The 20100-nt window shown below is 48.9% G+C and overlaps 1 pseudogene; it reads left to right on the forward strand.

The window, feature by feature from the left end:
* Positions 1 to 1417: 1417 nt before the first annotated feature.
* Positions 1418 to 7205, forward strand: LOC138810535 (alpha-1-antitrypsin-like; annotated as a pseudogene).
* Positions 7206 to 20100: the final 12895 nt, after the last annotated feature.

Consider the following 20100-nt stretch of genomic DNA (forward strand, 5'->3'; position numbering starts at 1 on the left):
GGGAAGGAAACAGCTCTGTTCTTTGCTTCGTAGTCTTCCTGTAAAGAAACTTTTACCATATCCAGGTACAGACAAAACTGAACTCTCACTTTTTATCAACATTTTCCCTGTAGGTTATCACCGTCCTAATACTAGGGACCCATAGAAGTATTTAATATTAAGACCAAGATGGGGATTTTAGTTGTGTGAAAATAGTAAACGGTGGGCTACAGGCAATTCTCTGTCCCTCTTACCTCTGTTTCCCCATTGGTAAAGAGAGCAGGTTATAGCCAGGTAGTAGCAACTCATGCCTGCAAACTGAAGACCTGAGGATCCCACTCCAAGGCTATTCCATTCCAGAAAATTTGACAATTTTATCTAGACTTAACCACCAAAAAATTCTGGAGATGGAGCTGTGGATCAAGTGGTAAGTGCATCAGTGCACAGCAAAAAGAAAGAAAGGAAGAAAGGATGAAAGGAAAAAAGAAAGAAAGAAAGGAAAAAAAGAAAGAAAGAAAGAAAGAAAGAAAGGAAGGAAGGAAGGAAGGAAGGAAGGAAGGAAGGAAGGAAGGAAGGAAAGAAGGAAGGAAGGAAGGGAGGGAGGGAAGAAGGGAGGGAAGAAGGAAGGAAGGAAGGAAGAAGAAAATGCTAAGGGACAGTGCCCAGACCCTGTGTTCAAGTACCAGTACTGGTACCAAAAAATAAAAGTGTATGAGCCGGGCACTGATGGCTCATGCGTATAATCCTAGCTACTCAGGAAGTTAACTGAGGATCTCAGTTCAAAGCCAGCCTGGGCAGGAAACTCCTTGAGATTCTTATCTCCAATTAACCACCAGAAAACTGGAAGTGGTGTTGTGGCTCAAGTGGTAGAGCACTAGCCTGGAGCTAAAGAGCTTAGGGACAGCACCCAGGCCCAGGGTTCAAGCCCCACACCAACCAAGAAAAAAAGGGTATGTGTGTGTGTATAGGTGTGTATATGTTTGTCGGGAGGAGGGATAGAGACAGAGAAAAAGAGAGAGCGCAAGTCATATATATGTGGGTGCAGTCTGTGAATCAGGATGTGTTTGTATCTGAAGCAGAGGGAGTTTGTGGGACAAAGCTGACTGTGCTCCTGGTTGTGACCTTGACTGTGACCTTCCCAAGGCAGAGTTTGCTCTCAAAGGCTCAGCCACAGGCCATGCCACTCCTGAATGCCTCATCCCAGTTATGAGACACATTTCCTTCACCTGACTGCCCCTGCTGGTGGGTGTTCACCCATACCAGCCCCTGACACCAACCATAGCAGCCCTCTTGTGAAGATCTGGCTGAGTGCTCCCAGCTGGCCCCCTGGACACAGAGGCAGAAGGAAGACCAGGGAGTTTCCAGGACTGGTCCTGGATCAGCTTCCTCCTGTTTAAGCACAGGACAGTGCCAGGTTCCCCACAAGGCTGTGACAAGCATGGAGAACTCCAGTGTGATAGGGAAACAGAGTGGGGCAGGTAGCACTACTGCACATTGTCTATAGCTTGCCTCATCTTTGTTCAGTGGTGATAATGAGACCCAGGCAGGCTCCATCCAATGTCTGATGCACCGAGTTGCTCTTGGATGGTGTCAAGGAGCTGATGGGGTGATTGTGGCCCTGCCTTGGGGCTGAGTTCTTTTCTCTGTCCTGCAGGACAATGCCATCCTCTTTCTCCTGCTGCTGGCCAGCCTGTGCTGCTTGTTCCCCAGCTGCCTGACTGAAGATGTTCAGGAGACTGCTGCTTCCCAGCAGGACCAGGAACACCCAGCCTTTCACAGGATTGCTTTGAAGTTGGACATGTTTGCCTTCTGCCTGTACTGGAATCTATTCACGCAACCCAACGTAACAGATTTCTTCTTCTCTCCTGTGAACATCGCCGCAGCCTTGGCCATGCTCTCCCTGGGCACCAAGGATGCCACCCACTCTGAGATCCTGAGGGGCCTGGGCTTCAACATCACAGAGATGCCAGAGGCAGACGTCCATGCGGACTTCCTTCCAGAGCCTCCTCCACACCCTCAACAAGCCCAGCAACCAGCTCAAGCTGACCACGGGCAGCAGCCTATTCATCAACAAGAACCTGAAGCTCCTGGAGCCGTTTTCAACAGATGTCAAGAACCTGTACCAGTCAAAGGCCTTCACCGTTGACTTCACTGATCCTGAAGAAGCCAAGAAGCAGATCAACCAATACATGGAGAAGGGCACACAGGGGAAAATTGTGGATCTGGTGAAAGACTTGGACAAGGACACTGTGCTTGCCCTGGCGAATTACATTCTCTTTAAAGGTAAGGCTGCACAGCCAGCCCAGCTGGTTCCCATGGAAACACACCAGTCAGTGCCCCCAAAGGGTTAGTTGGGAGGCTGATTCACAGAGGAGAGGAGCCCCAGTGAGCAGGTGCCAAAATATGACTGGTAATCCAAACTCTCTTTGTAATGCTCCTCTTAATCATCATATATGCAAATGCAGGTGTCCCCTGATCAGCCAGGAGGGCAGCCTCCCATGTGACATAGAAATTCCATGTCTCCTCTTGTAGTAACTCAGTCCCTGGGGTGGTCAGGATGGCTAAGCCCAGGTCTCCTGTGCTTGACGCAGCTGAGCTCCAAGTCTCAACACAGACACCAGGGTCTCCTGGATCTCCTGCCCTCCCTTAATCTAAGCCCAGCCACCTGTGTTCCCATCCAATCCAGGCAAATGGGAGAAATTCAATGCGACGGAAGTCAGAGTCAAGGCGAATCCCCAGGTTAAACTGAAGACACAGTTCCTGGAGGGCTTAATGCAACTGCATTATTGCGACACGCTGTCCACCTGGGTGATGCTGACGGACTCCCTGGGTGATACTGCCACCGTCATCATCATGATGACAGAAAACAGCATGCAACGACTCATGGCCATGCTCCTTGTGGACAGAATTGACAAGTGTCTGAGGAGCACCATCGGAAGGTGACACCTCAGTCAGGGACCAGCCCCCAGCCCACAAGAGCACAGACCTCTTAGCCATGTCAGGGATGGTTGAACTCTCAGGACAGGACAAGGGAGGTATTGCCAGCCCTTGGCCCTAGCTAAGGGTGTGACCTTGTGCTGAAAGACAAAGCCAGTGCTCAGTTCAGAAGCAGCAGGGACCTGGGAAGAGACAGTGCCAAGAGTGGGGAGCCCGGGGCTGGGAAGGTGGCTCAGTGGTAGAGCGCTTGCCTTGCATGCACAAGGCTTTGGGTTCGATTTCTCAGCACCACATAAGCAGAAAAAGCCAGAGTAGCACTGTGGCTCAAATGGTAGAGCACTTGCCTTGAGCTGAAGAGCTGAGGGATAGTGCCCAGGCCCAGAGTTCAGGCCACATGACTGACAAAAAAAAAAACAAGAGTGGGAAGCCTGTGCTCTGTTCAGAGACGTCCTCCCCAGAGGACAGACCTTCCCCAGACCCACTGTCCAGTGCAGGGGCAGCACAGCAGAACAGGCCATAGCACCAAGGTCTGTGATGGGTTGAACTCTGGCACAGTGGACAGTGGACTAAGGCAGAGAGTCCGGGATGGCCATGGGAACGTCTGGCTGCAAAGGCCCAGAAGATGGAAGGCCAGCATGAGACAGTGCTGGACACTCAGGCAGGAGGCTCCACAGATCTGACCCCAGACCAGTGGTTTATCCACTCCTAGGTGTCCATCACCCTAGAGCCTGGCCCTCGGGTCAGCACACACTGGTGCATCAGCAGGGCCTGTTGCATGGAAGAGTGGTGAACGCTGTGAGACACAGAAGCACAGCAGACACAAGGCAAGGCCAACCTTGAGCAGAAGGGTCACCACTGCCTCAGAACCCGTTGTAGGGTCTGAGGGCCAGTAACTAACAGAGGCCAAGCCTTCAGCATCGGGGATCATTTTCTCTCCTAGATGAGAGGTGGACAGCACTCCGCTGTTTGTGCACAGGTCCCCAGGAGATGAAGTTCAGGAACGTCCCTGGCAGAGGACACAGGGCAGGATGGCCTTGACTCTAGGACATGAGGATTCCACTGGCATTGGGCATAGAAGAAACAAGATTGTAACACACTAAGGAGCTTCTATCCTGCTGTGGGTGGAACATGGGCACCGTGGGTAGAAAAGCTGGAAAAGAAGCCAGCCTCCCATGGCATTCCTGGCACATTGGGAGAGATGCTGAAATCCTCCTTTGTGATCTTGCCCTCATGGCAGAATTGAAGAAATGCGTTTGCCCAAACTGTCCATCTCTGGAACCTATGACCTGGAGCCAGTCCTGAGAGTGCTGGGCATCAGGACGGTCTTCAGCAACGGTGCTGACCTTTCCAAGGTCACCAAGGATGCCCCACTGAAGCCCTCCAAGGTGAGGTCACCCGATGAGGGCATTTTCCCAGGTGGCTTCTGGGTGTTAAGTGGATCTTGGGGTTCATAGCTGGGGCACAGGGCTGAGGAAGGGGCCACATCACCACTAAGGTCCAGGCTGAGCTCTGAGGGCTCGTGAGAGGGCGGGTGCAGGAGACAGTTGGGAAGGCGGCCTCCCATTTGGCTCATGTGCTGGGAAACTGCTCAGAGGTGTCTCTCAGACCCTCACGCTCTTCTTCACCCAGAACCCAGGAGTCCTTGGGGCTCATTTCTCCACTCAGTTTAGAATTACTGACCTCAGAGAATGTTCTAGAATTTTCCACAGGCACCATCTAGAAGGGCTGTTTCACTACCAAATCTAAATTAGAAACATCAGCTCCTCACAAAGCCTTTTTTTTTGTTCATGAAAGAGAAAATACCGAAAGACATGAGTGCAGCACGTCTGCACAAGGTGGGAACAGGGTCCTGTGAAGGTCACCTTCAGACCTGTCCAACGAGCTCCCAGCATTCAATGAGGGGGAGCCATGTGCAGGAGACATGGAGTGCAGGGCGTCTCCACTCTGAGCTCTGGGTGGGAGAGATGAAGGGAGCAGCCAGGTGAAGCTAGGGTTGGACAGACAGAGGCCTGTGTGACCAGTGGTGAGGGTGGGTGGGCAGCAGGACTTTCCTGCTGAGACGCTCTAGGGAGGCCGTCCCTGGAGCTGTCTGCAGCGTGGGTCTGGGCTGGGTGGTGTGCAGAGCATGAGAGCACAGGTCAGAACCCATCTGCACATCTCTCCTGCAGGCTGTGCACAAGGCTGTGCTGACCGTGGACGAGAAAGGAATCGAGGCCACAGCGGCCACCTTCTCAGAAGCCATTCCCTTGTCTCTTCCCCCTGAGGTGAATAATTCCCTGCCATTCTTCATTACAATCTATGATAAAAAGACTAAGATTCCTCTCTTCCTGGGCAAATATTCATACGCCCCAGGGCCGTGACCTCTCTAAGCAGGACCCTTCCTTGATGGCATTAAACACAGGCCAAGCTGGTCCAGGCCTCATTCAGCATAACCTTTGCATCTATCACGATGTGGTCTCTGTGTCGTCCTTTGCACCTGAGAGCTTGTGTGGATTCCAGGTCCCCAGTCCTTCACTGTCCTTCACATTCACGAGTCCCTGGGCTGGGCAGGCAGGACTGGCACAGGACCATGTCAGAGACCTCAGTCCATGGCCCTGAATCCATCTGAGCCTTATAACTGCATTTAATCTGGGAATTCTGGGGTCCTATGGCTCAGACACCAGCATTAGGCCCAGGATCCACCACGTCCCAAGTCCCTGTGGGAGTGCTCCCCACACCCACTCCCTCTCCACAGCCACTTCCATAGAGATGGCTGTGCCCACCCAATCCTACTCTCTCTGTTCCCGGAGCCTCCAGCCCATCCTTGGTATCCATGCTCCTGTCCAGCCCTGGCATCAGCGGCTGTCTCTTCTGCCCCTGAAGGGAGAGGACCCCATCCCTTCTCCTCCCCTTGTCATCTCAGTCCTGGCCTGGACTCCACATCTGTTAAGCATAGCCCAGGGAGGTGGGCAGAGCCTTCACTCAGCTCTGTCCTTGTGATCCAACTGGTGACACTCAGCTACTGAGGCTCTCACCTCTTCTCCCCTATGGCCTCTATCATGGCCACTGTCATACTACCAGCTAACTCAAGTCCCACTTGCCAGACAATTACCAATGGGGGCACATCGGCCATGGAAATGGCTGAGGACTGATAAGCCTCTAACAAGAAGAGAATCAGGGGATGGGAATAATTGAATTATTATTCAGTCTTTTACAGGAAGGAAGGCAGCAAAGGTTGGGTTATTGTTCTTATTTCAGGATAGAATTGTTCATTGCCATTTGACTGTTTGCTAGGGACTTCATTCTGTCTTCTATCTGGGAACAAACAACTGAGGGTGGAGTGGCCAACCAAGGCCATTGTGTGTGTGTGTGTGTGTGTGTGTGTGTGTGTGTGTGTGTGTGTGTGTGTGTGTGTGTGTCTGTGTCCTTGTCTGTGAATGTATAGGTGTGGTTGTAAGAGCATACTTGCCTGCTCTGTGTGTGTATAGGCGAAGGGGGTGAACAACAAGGAAAAAATAGGTCAGCTTTTTAAAGAACTTTAACTGCTATAGTTGTCTTTCCATAGAGCCTTTTAGAAATAAAAGGGAATGTCCAGGCTCCACCTTTCAAACTCTTTCAAAGCCTCAGAATACTTCATTCCCAGATAGTTGTATTCAAGTGCAGTTAAAAACAAACAAACAAAAAAACAAACAGCTCCTGCCCTGGAGGCCAGCCCAAGGCCTGATTTCACCAGGCTCATTTAGAAGCACTGCTCATTTCACCAAGCTCATTTATAACCAGTCATTTTGAAGACAACAACACTGAGGCACAGTGAGATTAAATGCAGCTCATTGCAATGCAAAGACACACCAGGACATGGGCAGTGCTCCTGCAGGTGCTGCTGACTTTGCAGCCTGAGAGGACTCAGTGGCAAACCCACTGGGGTAGGGAAGGAAGAGAAACGGAGAGGCAGAAGGGAGAATGAGGTAAGGGCTGGGGTTGCTCCCTAGGCAGGCAGGACTGTGAGCCCAGATGTGGTCCTACTCCATCTCCCCAGTGTACTGCAGATGTAGCCTTTGCCATGGAAACCCTGGCTTCATAGCAGCCCTCTCTGTCTCCTCTTCTCTGTGTCCCACAAGGTGGTGATTGACATGAATGAGAAAGGAATGGAGGCAGGGGCTGCCTCCGGCCTCCTCTCCCAGCCCTCGCCTCTGAATGTGACCTGGACACCACATGCCCACTTCAGCAGGCCTTTCTTGCTGCTCCTTTGGGAGGTGACCACCCAGAGTCTACTCTTTCTGGGGAAAGTGGTCAACCCGGCTGCAGGGTGACTGTGATGAGGGCCAGGGGTGTCTTTTCTACCCAACTGAACAGAAAAGCCAGCCCCCACCTGTGTGGCAGGACCCTTGCAGGCCAGAGCATCATGTTCCGATTCTAATAAAGCTGGCATTGGGTCTGTGAGCACTGAGGATCTGCGCTGAGGAGGAGGGCGCTCCCCAGAGCCGCTTCTCGCCATTCGCCCCAGCACCACCTCACCCCTGGCACTAGCTGAGACGAGGAAACACTCATGTCCCAGTCCTCTTGCAGATATCTGCTGAGTGTCCTTTGAGTAAGGGACACTGTAAAGACACCGGGGACCTGAGGACAAATGAGCAAATGCACTCTTCTATGGTGTCATCACCAAGACGTTGAGAACTAGATCACTGTGCTGGGTCAGACTAGTGCACTCCTGGGGCAGCTAAGGCAAATGAGAAAAGAGCATCAGAGCATCAGAGCTGAGTCACTCTAAAACCAAGGGAAGTGTGAGGCCAGAAGGATGATAAACGTAGGACAGAATGTGGTTGGTGGGTGCATTTGGGGCTGTGTTCTGTGAAGATGGAGCCCCCTTCAGAAAACAGAAGTTCAGCACCCCCACACATGCATCTGTAATGAGTCGGGGCACGGGTGCCAACTTAGTCATGTCGCATATGCACGCATCTGACACCTGACACGCACCTGAAATCTCCCCTGTGAAAATGACCCCGGGAGCAAAGGGTTGCTAGCTGTATGCTGGATCTTTGAGTGTGGAGAAGAGGAGATTTTATTCACTGAGTGTTCAAAACCAGGATGTTGTTCAGATTCTAATAGAACAGGAATCTGGAAGCAGACATGCCATACTCCAGTTCAGACCCCAATCTCTCCAGCAGTTCTCCAATGGTAGTACACATAAGAACTGTGTGCTAAAAGAACATGGATGACCAAGGTTGGTGAGTGTTGGCTGTGACTTTGAACCAAGATCCTTCACGAAACCCTGTTCACTTGAGTAGGGGTCCTTGATGCGACAGACCAGCTCGGTCGGAGCACTGGGACCAACGGGACAGGGATCTCGGGATAGCTGGGCAAGGAGTTGGCGAAGTGACAAACAGACACAGACTCAAATGAGTTGCATCTGAGTGTATTTTTATTGAGGAGAATTAACATTTTTATACAGTGTGTGACTGTGATATAAATTTTTTTGTTTATTTAAGCACGTAATCAATTTTTTAAAAAGGCAAAGCATTGATGAATTACATGAAAATTGATGACTATGCCACCAATTGTTTGAGCTAAGTGGAGCGAAACAAGTCTAGCATATTGTTTAATAGAATGCGTCATCTATTCAGCCTTTTTATGTTTAATCATTAAACCTAAGACAGGGCTGTACTTATATTGTACTCTTTTTATTTTTTCATATATTTTCAAGTCCCTTTGAAACCATCCTAAAAACCACTTTTAGGTTAAGTCAGGCATTCTTCATTTCCTATTATTTTAATCCCAATATTTATACACATAAATTTCTAATTGTTGTTTTAAACTATCTTATTGTTGTTTAAATAATAAACACCATAATAATCTAGATCTACCTAATCTTTGTACAAAATCTAATGAGTTTCAAAATACTCTTTTTTTTCTTTTACATTTATCCAACTATTTTTATCTTTATAAGCTCCTGTATAAGGAAATGGTTCGTCGGTGGTTCAGGAAATGTGATGTTACTAACTTTACATTTTGTGTGAAACCACCATCTATTCCCTATAACGTAAGTTGGACTAAACTTAATCATAACTGATGGGGAAATCTTTCTTTTTTTTATAATCAGAGGTCCCCTTTTTTTTTATAACTCTCTGAACTACTGGGATAACTCTTTCTAACTTAGTTTAATTCATTGATTTTGTCTGTTGTGACATATCTGGAAATTTTAAGTCTCTATATTTACTATGCGTGAGCCGCAAAACCGCTTGTGAAAGTTGTAGGAGTTTTTGGAGGCAGCGTCACATCAGATGATAGATTGATTGGGGGATTGCCCACATTTAATCTTTGGTCCTAGTCTTTATTACTTAGAGAAGCCGTCTCTATTGGACTGGAAAGATACAACATGCTCTGTTTGCGGATCAATAGAAAAATAGCCATATCGAGAATAAAGGCATCGAATGTACAGCCAAAAAGAATATAATAAGAATAAAGGTAGAGGCTATAAAGGTGCAGCCAAGTGTATGGGAAGCCTGCAGGCATGCTTCCTTGAAGCTCTTTGTCTAACGTGTCTCTCACGCAGACTCCGCGGGAGGTGGCATGGCACCTTGACATAAACCAGGGACCCAAGAATCCTATTGCTCTAAAGTCCAAATGCAAACATTGGGTCTTAACACCAAGATGTGACCCCACACAAAAGCCAGTGGCAGGTGGGAGATGAGGGGAGGTAAGGAGAGGGAGATGTGGGAGAAAACAGAAAGAGATTATGGTTACCCCACACCCACACTGCAGGAGCTGTGGTCCAGGTGAGAAAGAAAGCTCTCCCCAGGGATCTAGACAGACAGACCTACTAATGTCAGGAAGCAATTAGCCAACTGCACTTCACCCAGAGATGGGGCAGAGACTTGCACTGACATTTTAACCCTCTGAGTCTGTAAAGTTCCCAAATCTGTGTTGCTAGCACAGCTGTGGGCCAGTAGTGTGACTGTCTACAAATAATGAAATAACACCAGGGTGGCCTGGGCTGGGAAGTGCCTTGGCTTCCACATGCCCGTTACAGAGTTATTAACGAAACAACATTGAAACTCAGATTCTGCCATCTGCCTTCCCAGCCTCATATCTAAGACGAGGCATGCTCCTCACAGCCATTCAAATCCAGATAACAGGAACCCTCACCTACCTTTTACCACACACCTTTTACCTGGAGAGAAGCCTTGAGAGGAAAAGATGTCGGCCTTCCCCAGAGTCAGGCGCCCTCTGCTGGGTACAGAGTGGCATTGACCTATCCCTCTCCTTGTAGACTGAGTTTTAAAAAGGCTTAAAATAGTCAGATATAAGACAAAGCATCTGTAACCCTAGCTACTACTCAGGAGGCTGAGATCCAAGGATCACAGTTCAAAGCCAGCCCAGGCATAAAGGTCTGTGAGACTCTTATTTCCAATAAACTACTCAGAAAAAGCTGTGGATGAAGTGGTAGAGTGCTAGCTTTGAGCCAAAGAAGCTCAGAATCAGCTCCCAGTCCCTGAGTTCAAGTCCTAGGACACACACACACACACACACACACACACACACACACACACACATGCGATTTTATTTTATACTAGAAGTATACAAACATGTTGCCATTTACTTAATATTTAAACTATCAGGGTTATTCTGTGGTTTTACTTACTCTATTTGGAGCCCAGGGAGGCATACTTTTCTTTTCGTGGATTAGAAGGAAGAAAGTTACATGATGCTGAAGAATAGGCCAGCCAGCATCATGGTAGAGGGAGGAGTATTCAGAAAGAAGTTGTGAGCTAGATCCTTGTGTCTACGACATGAACAAATCCTAAGGAGCTTCGTGGGGAATTAGAAACGTGGCTCAGTTGTCCCAGTGTCCAGGTGGGCATGCAACCTCTTGCCACACTGTGGGTGAGGCCCCAGCTGATCACAGAGGTAGGACGGGCCCAGCGAGGCCTGGCCCAGAACTGCACAGCTGGTTGTCTCTTGTTTGGAACCACTAATGTGGAAGGAAGGCGTGATGCAGCAAAAGGTAACAGAGGCAATCGTGGGTTTGCCTCAAGAAGGCTGTGCTGAGATCACATGACACATTGCCGTTCCCGAGTGCCATGTCCTGGCAGGTCCACCCTCACTGTTCTCCCCAAGGTCTGAAGGAACAAGTGTTGGGGTACCTACTCAGGTCAAGGGACCCTGTAGGCCTAAAGGGCTCCGGAACTGGGAATGATAGAATTACATATGAGGTGAATGCTGATGGCTCACACCTGTAACCCTAGCTACTCAGGTGGCTGGGATCTGAGGACCATGGTTTAAAGCCAGCCCAGACAGGAAAGCCACCAAAAAATGGGAAGTGGATTTGTGGCTTAAGAAGTAGAGCACTCACCTTGAACAAAAACACACAGAGACAGTGCCCAGGCCCTGAGTTCGAGCCCTAAGACAGCCCACACACAAAAAAATGAGGTGTGGATCTTGGTGAAGGTAATTCACCCATTGTCCCACAACCTGGAAGCAGAGAGAAGAAACCAGTTTTCTGGTTCAGCACCAACTTAGTGGCTTCATGGTGGGTCCAGGAGCTAAAAGTTCCTCAGGCTGGTTCAGTCATGGTGGGTGTGCTTTAAGGACAGGGCCGTGTTAAGGAGGGCAGCTTCCCAATCCACCCTACAAAATCTGCTCCTGTTAATGTTTAAATTACAACAGATAGTAACAATAGGGGCTGGGAATGTGGCTTAGTGGTAGAGTGCTTGCCTAGCATGCACCAAGCTTGGGTTTGATTCCTCAGCACCACATAAACAGAAAGAGTAACAGATACAAGAATGGACATCAGAACACTGGTAACAGCAAACACAGGCGAGGATGAGTGAAGCCACCATTTCCAGTGGGGTGCAAACTGGTACAGCCACCTTAGGGACAGTTTGGCAATCATCAGGGTCCCTGAGAGACCAGGCAGAGACTTCTGTGTGAATCAAGCCCAGGACTCCATGCATGCTAAGATATCTCTACCACTGAGCTCTGCACTGTTTCCGAGGGTTGCCAGTCCCACAGCAGGGCATTCTATCCACTTCATCTCATATATTATGTTCCAATATTCTCCATAGAGGGGGCTCAGGAGGGTCCTTCATAGAGGAAATGATTGCTTCCAATATCCTGGAATTTAAAAAAGAGAAAGGTTAAAAAAAAAACTCTGCCTGTGGGTCATGAAAATTATAAGAAGAATGAGAATTCCAATGGCTTTTCCTCCACTTCTAATAATATGAGAAGTAGTTGGAAATAACTCAGAACCACTAAGAATTCTGGGAAGCATATTGCTTCAACTTTTCAGTGTCTGCCTTGTGACTTGCAGAGCTGAGCAATGATTTGGGACATAGCTCTAACTGTGATCTTTATAGTTCATTAGTCTGAGTGCCACAGAAGCTATTACCACAGGTCGGGTGTGCATGGGGACCGTTTTGCCATTATCTCTGGAAAACTGACTGTCACATACTCATCAGCCCAAGACAAGCCCCTCTATGCCCTCCCATTGTCCTCCAACTCTTCATTCTAATGTTAATTTGTGTCACTAGGCCTATCAGTTAGAAACAGCAGAAATCTATCTGTCTGTCTGTTGTCTAGATGTTAAATCCAATCTCTACAACTTTCTGAGTGACTTAAGTGAATTATTTAAACTAAGCCTCAGTTGCCCTATGGCAAAATGGGGATATGAATATCTTTGTTTTGTCTGAATACCTGTCTCCTAAGTGTGCTAACTTAGCACACACTTTGCACATACCAACCCATGGAACCATACCATAACCTTTAACACATTTGCAATCAGCACCTTTCTTTTACACATAAAAGAATGGCAGCGCTGAACTATTCAGGAGCTTTTAGCTGTAATTTGGGTTCTTGAAAACCCCACTCTGAGACTTTACATAAACAGGCTATTAGAGAATGCTCTCTGGAACTGGTGTGAAGCAGCAAGCAAACCAGGCTTGGACAGATAAAGAATTTCAGTGTAAACTACAATGGCTGAATGCTAGGCCCTGCAAGGATGTTCAACCAGGAAAATGGAAGTCACTGATTTCTGGAGAATTCTGTTTATTCTTGCCCAGCCATTTCACTATGATTTAATTACTACCTGTATATCTTTAAAATAAGTTTGAAAGGCAAAAGGAACGGGATGTGATATTTGTCAAGTTAGTGTTTCATAATTAGAAACTTGCTCAATCCTCACCACGGCCCCAGGAATAGGGGGTCGGGATCCCCACCTCCAGTCCACAGGAAAAAGACCCACTTCTGGTCCCAGGGTCTCAGTATGGCAGATCCAGGAGGTGTCCAACATCTGTCTGACTTTGTCTCCACTGTAGTCAGGAAAGCAGGAGAGGAAAGGCCCAGAAGAGAGAGCCACCCCTTTTCCAAAGAAGCATACTTCACCCTATAACTAGCATTTCACCCAAGAGAAAAAAAGTGCATTCATGTATGCAAAGACTTGCACACTAAAATGCACAAATACTCTTGGAAGCTTCAGTCAGAACAGTCTAAATGAGACCCAACCCAGCTGCCCATCAATAAAGAACTGGATGTGGGATCCCCCCCATAGATCAGGCCTCAGCAAAAGCAGAGAGAATTCTGAGGCATACGATTGTTACGTGAGCCACAATAACACCATGCAGGATGAAGTAGCCAGACAAAAAAAGCACATGCTAGCCACCCAACAAACAAGTTGGGTGACACAGCCACTGTTTGCAGAGTAGCCTCAGGTTATGGACATAGGGCCTTGGACAGAGGATTGTTCCCGGTCTTGCTCAGCGTGCGGGTACACTAATGTACACCAGTGTAGAAACGCATTGGACAACACTTTTAGGATTTGGACTTCTACCATATGTGTACCTAAGTTAAGATCAAGCAATATGAAGTAAAGGAAGTAAAGAGACCCTGGCATGTAGAAATGTGGCAGGGGCGGTGTGGAGAGGCACAAGGTCTTCCTGGGGGCTGATCTTCTATGCCCCCTCTGGCACTCAGCCACCCAGGAGATGTGCCAAGTCCTCTTTACGGAGCTGTGTACACAGATTGGCCAAGAGGGTGCCAGGAAGCAATCAGAATTCAGGTTGCTTTTCTGGGAATAGGTGGGGCAAGGAGGTCTAGGTGAGAGGCCAGGTCCTGGCCAAGGGGAGCCCTAAGGGACCACCAGAGATTGGGAGGAGGAGCAGGTACAATGCAATGGGGGCTTCTGGTCATCACAGCTCAGCTTTCCCTCTGTTTCCTCACCAGGACCTGCTTCCCTTTCCTCAGTGGGAAAAGGGGAAGGGCAGTACTAGGTGTGGTGGAAGCTACCGACCTGCCTGCCCTCCTCGCTCCAGTCTTCTCTTCCAGCTCACAAACAAAGCAACTGAGTTTGTTTTCTTTCTTGTATTGTCTTTCCTTCCTTCCTTCCTTCTTTCCTTCCTTCTTTCTTTCTTTCTTTCGTTCTCTCTCTTTCTTTCTCTCTCTTTCTTTCTGTCTTTCTCTCTTTCTTTTTTTTTGGGGGGGGGGTCCAGTCGTGGGGCCTGAACTCTGGGCCTGGGCGCTGTCCCTCAGCTCTTCAGCTCAAGGCGAGCACTCTACCACTTGAGCCACAGCGCCACTTCTGGCTTTTTTTCTTTTTGCTTATGTGGTGCTGAGGAATCGAACCCAGGGCCTCAGACATGCAAGGCAAGCCCTCTACCACTGAGCCACCTCCCCAGCCCCTCTTTCTTTCTTTCCTTCCTTCCTTCTTTCTTTTTAATCTTTTTACTGAGTTTTGGTCTCACCATAAGCCCTGTAGTTACCTGCAGTCTAGGAATGTAGCCAAGCTTTGGGGTCATATGCTACTCCACCTGATCCCCCAATGTCACAAAGCCTGGTTAGAATTTCCCTCCATTGAATATCAATACCAAATTTCAAACTCTACTACAAAGCCATAGTAATCAAAACAGCTTGGTACTGGCATAAGAACAGACCTCAGGACCAATGGAATAGAATTGAAAACCCAGAAATGAGCCTACAGACCCAAAGCCATCTAATCTTCGATAAGGGAGCTAAAAAAAATAGAATGGAAGAAAGACAGCCTCTTCAGTAAATGGTGCTGGCAAAATTGGTTAACTACTTGTAGAAAACTAAAGCTAGATCCTTATATATCACCCTGCACCAGAATTAACTCCAAATGGATCAAAGACCTCAGAGTCAAAGCAGACACTCTGAAAACATTACAGTATGGAATAGGAGAAACCCTAGGTCTCCTTGGCACAGGCCGAAATTTTCTTAATAGAGACCCAGAAACACAACAAATCAAAGAAAGGTTGGGCAAATGGGATTGCATGAAATTGCAGAGCTTCTGCATGGCAAAGGACATAGCTAGCAATATGAATAGAAAGCCCACGGATTGGGAGAAGATCTTCACTAGAAATACAACAGACAAGGGTCTCATATCTAAAATATACCTGGAACTCAAAAAATTAAACCCCCCAACAACAAATCTTCAAAGAAACAACTGCCCAATAAATAAGTGGGCTAAAGACTTAAAGAGAAACTTCTCTGAAGAGGAAAGAAGGATGGCCAATAGACACATGAAGAAATGCTCAACCTCCCTAGCCATAAAAGAAATGCAAATCAAAACAACATTGAGATACCACCTCACCCCAGTTAGAATGACTATAACCAAGAACTCTAATAACAACAGATGCTGGAGGGAATGTGGACAGAAGGGAAACTTACTGCATTGTTGGTGGGAGTGTAAACTTGTTCAACCACTTTGGAAAGCAGTATGGAAGTTCCTCAAAAGACTCCACATAGAGCTCTCCTATGACCCAGCAATCCCACTTTTGGGCATTTACCCAAATGTTCACAAACAAGATCACACTAAATCTACCAGCACGACTGTTTATTGCAGCATTATTTACCATAGCTAAGATATGGAACCAACCCAGATGCCCCTCAGTAGATGAATGGATCAAGAAATTGTGGTATATATACACAATGGAATTCTATGCCTCCATCAGAAAGAATGACATTGCCTCATTTGTTAGGCAATGGGAAGACTTGGAAAAAATTATATTAAGTGAAATAAGCCAAACCCAAAGAAACATAGGTCCCATGGTTTCTCTTATTTGCAATAACTAGTATATGTCTGAGTCAAGTAGAAAAGGTCAGATAAGTTGATGTTAGGGAAATGAACCCTAAGATATGTATTCAAATGTTTTTTTTTTCATGCAATTGTTTCTAACACATTTATAAGAGTATTTCTTTGTTGCTTTGTATATCCCTCCCCCATGGTATAACACTTGCTTTCACTGTATTTGATGTCACTATAATTTGTGGATGGGAAGGGGAAAAAACAAATCGTTTAAATAGAGATACGGGTGGACCCATTGCAACAATGAGACGTACAAGTTGTTATTTCAAAAACGAACTTTACAGCTTTGGGGGGGGGGAGGATGGGAAGGGATGGGAAGGGGAAACAAAGGAGGAGGCAACAATTCTTGATAAGAAATGTACTCATTATCTTGCCCATGCAATTGCAATCCCTCTGTAGAGTATTTTCACACTAAAAAGAATGTCTCTCCATCCTTTATCAGCTTTGTGGTGGCCTAGTGCTCATTGCTTGGCCCCCTAAGATCCTTCTTTGACTTGTCTAATCACTAAAGTATGAAATTCAGAGGTGCCATGTAAGGAGAACAATGACAGTGTGTTACATGCTCAGAGTCAAGTAGAGCAGGTGCCAAGTGTGCAAGGACATCGGCTGTCACTGTCACGTTAACAGAGGTGGTGTGTGCAAATAGCTGTGATACATCAAACATGGAGGAAGGGAGGGAGGTGAGAAGGGAGGAGGATACGATCAGCATCATGCTAACTTGCTAGGCCTCAGTGTCACTAACATCAAAATCAAAATGGATGTAGAAAGGCTAAGAAAGAATAAGGGATCATGTCTGGAATTGAAGCTTCCTTCTGCACAATCTTATACCTTGAAAGGTTTGAGAAAGCCTGGACAACCATAAGCTTGACTCCAGTGCTGTGTGTTGGGCTCCAATCACTGCAGCTGTATCTGTTTTCCCTGCCCCAAAGAAGGCTCTTTTTCCATAAAGGCCTGGGTCCTGATTCATCTTGTGGAGCTCAGCCTACTTCCAACTCCCATTCTCCTACGTGCTCTGTACCCTATTGTCCTGCCCCTCCCCCACCCTCATGAAACTCTGTTTTCTCCAAAGCTTGTTGGTGTTTGTGGTATGCCACAAACCCTCTTGGCCAATTTGTACCTGGGTGTACTGTGCTGGGTTAGTGGATCCAACTACATCCTTTAGAACCTAGCAGGCAGTACGTGATTTGGACAAGTCTGTGAGGATCGAAGAGGTGACGCCAGTGTTGGAGTGTGTGTTGGAAATGACAGCAGTGGAGGACTCAGAGAAGACAAGCAAACAGAAATGCTCTGGTAAACAAGAAAAGTCTACAGGGCCAATGGATCCACCTCCTGCCAGCCTCTGAGCTGGGCAAGTTCCGGGAAGCACAGCTCTGTGGTGTGACCCACCTCCCCAGGGCTGAGCTATGGACAACAAGGCCCAGAGGCCTGCTGCCTGCCCTCAGCGCTGGGGCCAGGGGAGTCCTGCTCGCCCAGCCAGCCCTGCCTGCGCTTCCCTGAGGTCCTGGCCACCCCCTGATGTTTTTCTTCCCAATAGGAGCTCAGCACCCCATGTCCTGGGATGGGAGAGGATGGGGGTGGGGTAGGCAGTGTCAGTGCCATTGATGGAGGGGAAAAAGGCAACAGGAACCTCCGCAGGTGGAAAGAGCCCACTCAACAGGGCAAAGTGACAAACTGTCCAGAACGTTCATCCTGGGTAGAGTGAAATGGGACAGGTTGACTCTTAACCTTTGCCAGATTCACGATGTCCTTCCTGCTCAGAATATGAAAAGAGCAGAGATAAAGCAAGGTGCAAGGAAGGACCATGCCAAGAAGAGGTTCCCTACCTCCATGTGGAAGGGGCGGAGCTGAGCTTCATCTTCCCTGCCTCTGTTCACCCTGTTGCTGGCCACAGCCCACAGACTCCCCTTCTTTGCTCTAGCTGGGGAAGCATGTGTGGTGACATGATGCAGCGATGAGTAGGCATATTGTTCCAGAACATGCTGGAACTGTCCCCACACAGGAAACCACCCCACAGGTCACCCACAACCAGGATGTTGCAAAGGGGGGATTGGCAAGAGCCAAGTAGGAGGGAAGAAGATGGTGCCACACAGTTCCTCTCCCAGAAGACAGAGGCTGAAGCAGCAGGCTGGAGAAGGGGCACAGGGTGGCCACCGTGCCAACGTCAGAGACTCTGTGTGAAACTTCCCCCAGACCTTTTCTCCATCTGCCTCATAGCAGTGTGAGAAAGAAGCCCATTGCTTGCTGCCTTACAGATGGGGAAGCGGAGCCTCAGAGAGGGGAAGGAAGATCTTCTCTGAATGTGTGTCTTCGTGCTCAAGGGTGCCACATGGCCCTAGTACATCACTGGAGCTCAGGAAGATACGAAGCACACCCAGCCCACATCCTCAGGGAGTGAAATGGGCAGGAGTCCTCTGAAAGGGGAACGGGCGCCATTTTGGAGAAGTAGAACCTTGATCTGAGGAGAATGCTGCTCCTCTAGCTGGGGCCAAACACAGACTTCACTGTGCTGAGCCCCATCAGGAAGACTTCCCAGGTCCATCACCCACCAAGACCACGGGTAGTTAGCAAGATTGTCAGCCATGATGGGCCAGAGGCTGCCTGAATCCATGCCACCTTGTCACCTCCCCATCCCACAGGAGGAGTGGCCCTTATGGCCCTATTCATAGAGAGGACAACTCTGTAACAGAGTTTAGGTGTCTTGACTAAGAGCTCACAAAAAGGTAGTGGAATGGGACTTGAACCAAAGAGCCTCAGCCACTGAAGACAGCTTTGCTCTGTTTGCGTGTTTATCAGGTAGATTGTGGTCTCCTGGGACAGCCTCCCTTGAGCACCTAGCGCATCCATCTGTCCTTCCTGTTGCCACGTCACAGTTCGTGCTCAGCACTGTGACCTCACACCACATGGCTCCTGTCTCTAGGCTAAGGGGGGTCACTAGCCTATGGGATGTCCCCAGGATGCGTTCACTGTGGGAAATCAGCTCAGAAGACAAAGTAGATGATGTCAGAAAGTAGTGGCAAGATGTCCCCAGTGAGGCCTGTTTTGTGGGTCAACCCCTATAGTATGGGCCCCATCATCTGTGAGACCCATCACATCTTGCATCCTTGCTCATTTCCCCAGATCATCAGAGCCCTCGATGAGCCAGGGGAGAGTGAGGGCTGAGCATGCAGCCCTTGACTACACAGATCAAGCCAGTTCCTCACCCTTCCCAACTCCCAGCTGCCTCGACTCTGTGTCCTTCTACCTCCCAATGCCTCAGCGCCAACCTGTGACCCTCTCTGCACTCAGCCAGGGCCCCCCTGGCACACACAGCACACAGCCCCTTGCCAGATGCAGGGGCTGCTGCTGGGCACTGCAGGGCAAGGCAGGCTTCTTCTCTCTGCAGCTGGCCAGGAAACCTTGCCAAGGTGCTGGGCGGGGTTCTGTGCCAGAAGGCAAAGCCTGTTATTCTAGAGATCTGAGCAAGTGCCATTGTTCCTCTAACGGAGGTTGGGGAACAGTTCCTCTTAGAAGTCAGTGTGGGCAGCCATCTTTCCGGGTCACACAGCTCAGACACGGCAGGTCCTGAAGGTGGCCCAGAGGCCTGCCAGGGCCAGGAAGAGCTGGTTTCCTGTGCACCTGCAGAGGGAGGTCCCTTCCTCTCTCAGCTCCTGGCCTTTCCTGGACCACGTCCCTGGGCCATGCTGGCAGAAGAGGAAGCTGGGAGCTTGGGTGGTGCGTGGCCCTCACTGCAGCCCTGGGAGTGCTGATCTGACCTGCCCAGCTCTGAGGAGAGGTCTGGGCTACAGGCAGCTTCGACAGAGACACCAGGAATTCCAGGTAGGGGATCTTCCAGCACCTCTAGGCCACTCACCTACCTGCAGGTGCTGAGTGTGGGAAAACAGGACACACAGGGCACCTGTGGCTGCCCACCTAGCACAGATGGGAGGCGCAGCCGGGCTTCCAGAGAGGCCATTATAAGATGGGAAACTGGAGGCCCAAGATGAGAGGGGGGGTGAGGAGCAGAGAGTAGGGGCCAGCCTGCAGCCCAGCCTCAGCCTGGCTTCCCAAGCCTGAGTGCACGCAGGGACAGAGCCTTGACAAAGACTAGAAGCCAGTGATGGGGGCCTCATGGG

This window comes from Dipodomys merriami, unplaced genomic scaffold (assembly GCF_024711535.1).
Source record: "Dipodomys merriami isolate MVZ:Mamm:240054 unplaced genomic scaffold, mDipMer1.0.p SCAF_50, whole genome shotgun sequence".
Taxonomy (NCBI): domain Eukaryota; kingdom Metazoa; phylum Chordata; class Mammalia; order Rodentia; family Heteromyidae; genus Dipodomys; species Dipodomys merriami.